Raw genomic sequence first — 7,663 nt, 5'->3', positions numbered from 1 at the left:
CCCAGCACACTTTCCTGCCTACACAGGGGATCGGACTCGATGATCTATTGAGGTCCCTTCCGACCTTAACATCTATGAATCTATGACAGGGAGTACTGGAGAACACTGATGTGGAATGCTGATATTGCATTTGCCTATTTTAATATCATCTCTTTATCCTTTTAGAAAGATAAGGTAAGCATTGAGACATGGTTTGCTACAAATGAATGAACAGAGAACTAGTACATTTCAAGATTCTGAGATTTCAAAGCCTTGGCTGGGGTGATATAGTTGGGGAGGATGGTCCCGCTTTGAGCAGGGAGTTGGACTAGATGACCTCCTGAGGTCCCCTCCAAACCTCATTTTCTATGAGCCTATGATTTGGGAGTGGAGTCTGAAGCAACTTTGGATGCTTGAGAGAAGCACCACTTGCCTATTTGAGCCTCACTGAGCTAAAGTGTGTGAACTGCTAAACCGTGTGGGTTGTGTTTGTATATTGGGGGGGTAGGGTTGGTAGAACCTTCTAAAGTTTATCCTTTTATCTCTAGAGCAAGAATTCAGAAGTGCTTACGAAGTATTAGAAGTTTTCAAAGGGGATAAGCAACTACATGAGGCAGCACTAGAGATGCTTTCTGTCCCACTTACCAGAGGCACTAGACACAGTTAATGGTAAAAAAAAAAAATATAGATTTCTGTGTGCTGGAGACAACTACTGAAAACTAGTTTGCAGTGGAAGTCAGTAATAGTGTGAATTTCATCCTTGCCATTCAATCACAGATAAGCCATGGCTACTAAAGTAAGCGAATATTCAAAAATAAAGAGGGAATATTTTTTTCACTAATTAATATTGTGCTGCTTCTTCATGACTGACAAAATCATTAGGGACTGTAGCCTTTAAGGGTGATCCCAGATTTCAAGATTTTTTTTCTATCTTTATTTTCTCAGTTCACCAAAAAACTAAGCTGAAAGGCACCATGGTTTGCCCAATTTGCTCCTGGGCTCACTGTATTTACCAGCAGCTGAAGCACACTACTGAGCATTTGCATTCAAGAGCAAAGACCAGACAAATTCTTGCTTTGATCAAAACTCACTAAAGTTAACATTTGTAGTCTGTCAAAAAGTAAATTCCAAGCTGGGGAGTTTTTTGCTAACCCTAAGCAACTGTATGTAAAACTCTGTAAAGCCCCTCTCTCCTCCAACTGCATGGTATAGCTAGCCATCTTCCAGGACTCCCCCTTGATGTCTTATTGACTCTCTCGATGTGTGTTTGCATCTGTATGAGATCTGACCAGAGAAATTTAACTCTGGCTTCCTGTATATCAGGTAGAAGTGTAGGGAGAGAGAAGAGTGACTTGTCTGAATTCACCCGAGAAGCAAAGGCAGGAATAGAACCCAGATTTCTCTCACCCCATCCAGTGCTCTGTTTATTAGCTACTAAGTCTTGTAGGTGATTTTGAGAAATATTTATTCTCTGCCCAGTCACAGGTGCCAACCAACTTCACAGTCTTTAAAAATAAAAGGAAGTATGACTTTTCAAATGCAAGTGGTAAGAAAGCACAATCTTGTTGCTCAATACTCTTTTCTGAAAACTGTATATAGCAAAACAAAATTTTGAGAATGTGAACAGTTACAGAATGCTGTAGATACTATTTTACTTTTCCATTGGATAAAAGTTTGTAAGGTCTTGACAAGATAAATAGTATGGTTTTTCAATACTGTACAGTACAGGAATTAGCTGGAAGGAACACAGTCCCTGATTTTTGACTGAATTACAAACACATTCCATAGCGTGGTGCGTCTTTGATGATTTACATTTTCCATAAATAATGGCCTTAAATGCTTTACTGATAAATGATTTACTGATTTTATCTGCTTCTAGCATCTGTATTCTCATAGAACAGGTTTCTTTGGCATTTCATACCTCTTCCTAAGTGACAATACTGTTTCTACGGTAACGTTCATATTTATTAAGGCTCGATATAGTATCATTGGCAAACTTTTATGCCTGGTCTGTTAAGTGAGAACAAGCGTAGGAAACGAACACATGTTCTTACTTATGGAGCAGACATACAAGTGTTGCAATAGTCATACATTTCATTAAAGATGTATTAATTCAGCCTGGAAAATACCCCAAATACTTCAAGTTATACATAGCATGAGGGTAATGGCATTGGCTAGTCAAAAACTTTGGATTTGGGGCATTTTTCATTAAATGGCTTTATATCGGATTTTTTTTCAAAAGTCTAGAAAAAACACACTCTTAACAATATCAAATGTAAGGATTATAACTAAACTATCAATTCAAATGGAAGTTGAAATCAGGCTTACAATAAATGCTATGTTATGTTGGAGACATGGACAATTCAATTGTAATGCATTCTTATAGAAACACTTGTACGTAAGAATGTAATGCATAATAGTGATAATTATTCCTGGTTGCATTATATATCAAAGGATATTATATGGTAGTACAATTCAAGCTGTACACCTAGGTTGAAACTGTCCTTTTGCAAATAGCCAGCTCAAGGCCGATGTAGGGCTAACTGAAAAAAAAAGAACAGTTACCCTACAGCAGTGGTTCTCCTTTTTAGATACAAAGCCCCTCTCCCTAACTTCTCTGAAACTGTGCTGCCTCTGCTTACCTCAGTGCAACAGCCAGATGGAGATACCCTGTGCACCTTGTGCAGAGCCAGATCAGGAAGTGGCTGTGGCAGGAACAGACACTCTTGCTTACTTCAGATTTATGATACATCTAAAGCAGGCATGAGTGCCAACTCTTGCCACAGCCCTTCCCCGTCTAACCCTGTGTTCTTCCTGGAAACAGAGGTGTGCCAGACAGTTCCATTTGCTGACAGTGGTGGTGATGGTGTGGCTGCCTGGGGAAACACAGGAAACGTATAGATAAATCTTCAGGCTGATGCACTGCAGACAACAGTAGATGGAACAGCCTTCTGCACCTCTGTTCATTGCTATTTTCTATTTTATGCCAGAACGTCCTAGACAGGGAAAGACCAGTCCTTTGTGATTGTAGACATCCAGGTGACATCCAGGTGGTTGGGTGTGTGCACTCTGCCTGCTCCAGACCTCTCTACTCCAGTTGGGCCCCACTGCTTCCCTAATGATGGGGTTTCCCCTGCATTTGGCAGGGCAATGGCTGGGCTCACCACACAATAGGCAGAGATCTAGGTTCGCCACCTGCTCTTATCCACCTCGGATACATAGGGTTGGGGGCAATGACCCATTGTGCAGTCACAGAATCATGGAGAAGTAGGGCTGGAAGGGACCCTCAGAACTCATCTAGTCCAACCCCCTGCCTGAGGCAAGATCAGCCCTATCCAAACCTTCTTTCAAGAAGGCTCCCATACCACTGTCTCACTTTTAGAGCTTCCTTAAGCATACCACAAGGATCAACTTTCCAGCCATGAGCTGGTCATTTCTTCCAGCCAAGTTGGCAGGTATTTTTTTAAAAGAAAAAAAAAAAAAAAAAAAGACTTACCTCACCATCCGTATCATCATCTCATCAAGCTTCAGCCAGACACCAAAACCTCTTAGGGACAAAACTGCCCTTCACTGAGCCAGAAATCAATGACCTGAATATGCAGAGATCCAACAAAAGGGGTTTATCTGGCCTTTTGCCACTCCAGCAGGGACCCTACTAGTCTTTGTTCTGAAGAAGCATAGGATATCACACCCTTGTGTGAACTACTGGGCATACTGGAGTTTTGACAAGCAGTGTCATGTATAGGGTCTCATAACGCAAGGCAAATCCATACCACCATTGTCATATTTGCAGTTATCTCATCTACTAGGATTGAAGACAGAGGAATGTATCAACATGCACATGTTGTAGTTGCTACTGCCAGTCTCAGAAAAAATGTTTATTTGCTCCAGGCCGTTGCACCACTGTACCCTACTTAAAGCCTCAGAAGAAGACTTCATTGAGTGATAAATTCTCCTTCTAAGCAGAAGGAATTTTCTCCCTTATGCATTTCAGAAGGACTAATAGCTCGTGGTTTAATAGCATCATGGTACTCTACTGTATATGGTGAAGAATGGCAGATTTCATTTGAAAAAACACCATAAAGCAACAGTTGGCAACCTTTCCAAGCTGCAGGCCAGAACAACTTGGCCCTGGTTCAGCAGGAGCCAGGGGTCTGGAAGCTGCACCCTTGCACTGGTGCATCTTTCCAGCTGCTGCAAAATATTTACACCAAAAGAGAAGTGTTCATACTAAGCAAAAGCCATAGGGAATCCTATCTAAAAGTAAAGATGCTGCATATGGTTAAATTCAAGAGAGAGATTAATCTTGAAGGACAACTGAATGGTCAGATCCAGTGTTTTTAGTACATATAACAATAATTACAGAGATGAGTAAAAGCAAGTTATTTAGAATCATGGAAGCTCAGAATAGAGGGGGAGGGAATCTAAATAGAGATTCTAATAAACGTTTTTTTTAATATATGTAGACTTAGTTTCGAAACACTTCTAAAGACAAGTTGAACCAAAATGAGAAAGCATTTCCAAGCATCTTGTCAGCAAACATGATCAAGCATTAGAAATCCAGCAAATGCAACACAAATCTCTTCAGAACAAGAGAAAAGTGCAATCTTAAATTTAAAGGGTGCTTATAATGCAACCCATCATAAATATTGAATGCATTTATTTAGGCATTACTTCATTTTTTAAGTACGATTACTGGAGATAGAGTCCCCAGGTGTGCAAAATTATGCCTATGTACCTGGGGGATCAGGATAAATGAGAAACTGTTGCTTCTCCCAAACCCAGTCTTGGAATAGACACAGATACATTACAGAACCTGGGAGAATAAAGCCTCTTGCTGTCTACCCCATTTTAATAGCCAGTAACTTGTTTAATTTTAAACAGGTCTCAAAAGCATCAGGAACATTAAAATTATGCTGATCTTCAAAAAATATCCAAATGGCACTTTAGTACCAAATCTGTACATGTGGTGGATTTGAAGCATTCAAACTGCAAATGAGAAACAGCACACTGGAGTTTGAGGCTAGAAAAAATAATGCTGTGTGGTTTTAAGCGGTGTACACAGAAAAACTGGAAGACATTTCCAGTTGAGATGAGCAGCACATCTGTGGTTCTTAATCAAACAGTGCCTAAATCAGTGTTATAAGCTTACATGCAAAGTGATGGTTAAGATTACTTAATCTACAGCCCTTCCTCAATGAAATCATTATCACGTCTTTCAAAAATGAGATCCTCCCTGTGTCAGATATGCAGTGACACCCAACTCATTAAGCTTTCCAAAAAATAAAATCGCTAAAGGAAAAAGTAAACTATGAAATGAAATATTAGCATATTATCATTGCACAGCTCGGTGACCTGAAAAATGGGTAAAACAATAAGAAGCCATCTAAATTATGGGCTAGATTAATTCTGTATCTTCTGTTCCATGGCAGAAAGGCTGCCCATTTCAAGGGGTGTTCCTTGATTTCTTCCCATCTCTCCCTCTTACCTTTTAACATGTTTTGAATGAGCAAATTTAAAACCAAACCAATTGTAAGACAGCACCCTCTGGTGTAATATGTTAACATCATAAAAGGTATATAAAAAGCTGCATATATTCTTTTGTCACATGCACATATTCTTGCTTTTCCAAATGTCATCTGTGCAGCAGAACAGGAACATTATTCCTCCATCAGGCACTGTTTCAAAATAAGCCCTGCTCTTGAGCTGCTCTCTGCTAGGAATACAAGACTGCAATGGATGACTTAGGTCAGTGACATGCAACCAGGTCATATAAGCTTGTAAAGTTCCATTTTAAAACCAAGTAAAATGTCTTGCCCTAATTATTTTTTTCTGCCAAACTGTACTAGTGCTTTTACATTTCATAAGCCAGCATGATAAAAATCATTTTTTTCACATGCAAGTATTTATTGTATGGGTTATATAGACTATCCAGTTTTACAGCCAGAGGGTTACACAGCATATCCAGGTTCTGTTACCAGAACACATAGTTACACTCCACTTATGGGATTTTTTAGATGTCAGACTGCAATTTAGAAGCTGCTTCCTGCGTGACTGGATCCTAAAGTGGCCCATTTGATATACTAATTTCCATACTGACATGCAGTGATCTTATTACTTTGGAGGACTACAGCTTTCAGATCATAGAAACATTTGCTTACCATTAAACCCATCTTGTGTCTAGCAATTGCATAGATTTCTAGTCTTGTGTGTTCCTTAAAACAGTATTTTCAAATTATGGTTCTCTTGTTTTCTAATGGTTAGCTCACTAAAACCAGTATGAAATACATTATTTCCCTAATGCATTTCTCTGTAAGCAATTATTACAATCATCATAAGGATGGCATTTTCCCCCCATCAGTGGGAGGAGAGCTGATCCAGGATTGTAAGTAGGATAATCTCTTAAGACGTGATCCACCCTATGACAAAGCTTGAGAACTCCATCTTTGGCAAACTTTAGTTATTGAAACTTCTGATGTAAGAAAAGGAAACCATGCCTTCCTATATAGACAATCTAATCCATAACAGACTGAAGAAAACATCTGCAACGAACCAATAGGCCTGTCTCAAGACATGAAAACTCTCAGAGAAATGAAGATAGAACCAAAACATAAAACCATAACCAAGTTACTATGACTAAGCCATAGAAAAAGAAGTAAAACTGCTTTATTGTTATTCACATTCCAGTTCTACCTCCAGTGATTCCTATATGTTAAAGCATGCTCATACATAGGATCCATTAAACTAGAACAAAACCTGCAGTATCAACTACATTGTGCATGGCATTATACTCGCAAACTTTAGGATCATTGCGTATTGTGTACTGCAAGGGTGATCAAATGACATTTGGCCTGTGGGACACCTCACAGGTTGGTAAATTTGGCAGCGGGGGAGCAGTGGCCACCTCCACTGCCAAATCTTTGGATGCCAGCTGTGCCTGCCACTTGCGTCAGATTGGGCCCACCACCTGGATCTGGCCTGCAAACAGACCTGGCATTGCCCATATGGCCCACGAGGCAGAAAAACTGAGCACTACTTGTGTACTGTATGCATTTTGAGGGCAAATAAAAGATGCAAAACTCACAATGGAAGCAAACCATGAAGACCATGCCAAGTGTTGCTGAACACATTTTAATACTCTTATATAAACTAAGCATATGTAAAAGAACATATTCAGCATGTTAGGCAGGAGGCAGAGAAATGTGATACTTCAGAGAAAGGATCTTCAACCAGGGTGCTGAGGAGATAAGCCAAGTGTAGGTTCAGGTTTGTCCTGATCTGGCTGAACTCCTCCCCCCAGGAGGACCCAGGTCCCTCTATAAAATGAGCATTGTACTATATATGCTTTTTTTTTTTTTTTATTTGGTGCCTCTCAATTTACAAAAAAGTTCTGGAGGAGTGCACTTCAAGTCCAATGAGGTTGAGAAAAACTGCTATAAAAACTCATTCAGAGAAGCGTGAGCTTTTTGTAAGCTACAGCCTACTTTGTCAGATGTTTTGTCATAGCATCTGGAGACATAGGCTGCAGCCTACAAAAAAGCTCATGCTTCTCTGAATGCACTAGTCTTGAAGGCAGGGTTGGGCAAAATAGTGGATCTGGACAGCAGCTAGACTCCATTTCCCAGCAGGCCCTGCCTGCTTGGCTGAGGCTGGTTTCCATGGAGACCCCTGCAGCAGCCACCCT

The sequence above is a fragment of the Alligator mississippiensis genome, chromosome 2, assembly GCF_030867095.1.
Source record: "Alligator mississippiensis isolate rAllMis1 chromosome 2, rAllMis1, whole genome shotgun sequence".
In the NCBI taxonomy this organism is placed as follows: Eukaryota; Metazoa; Chordata; order Crocodylia; family Alligatoridae; genus Alligator; species Alligator mississippiensis.
Note: the sequence above shows the minus strand (reverse complement) of the source record.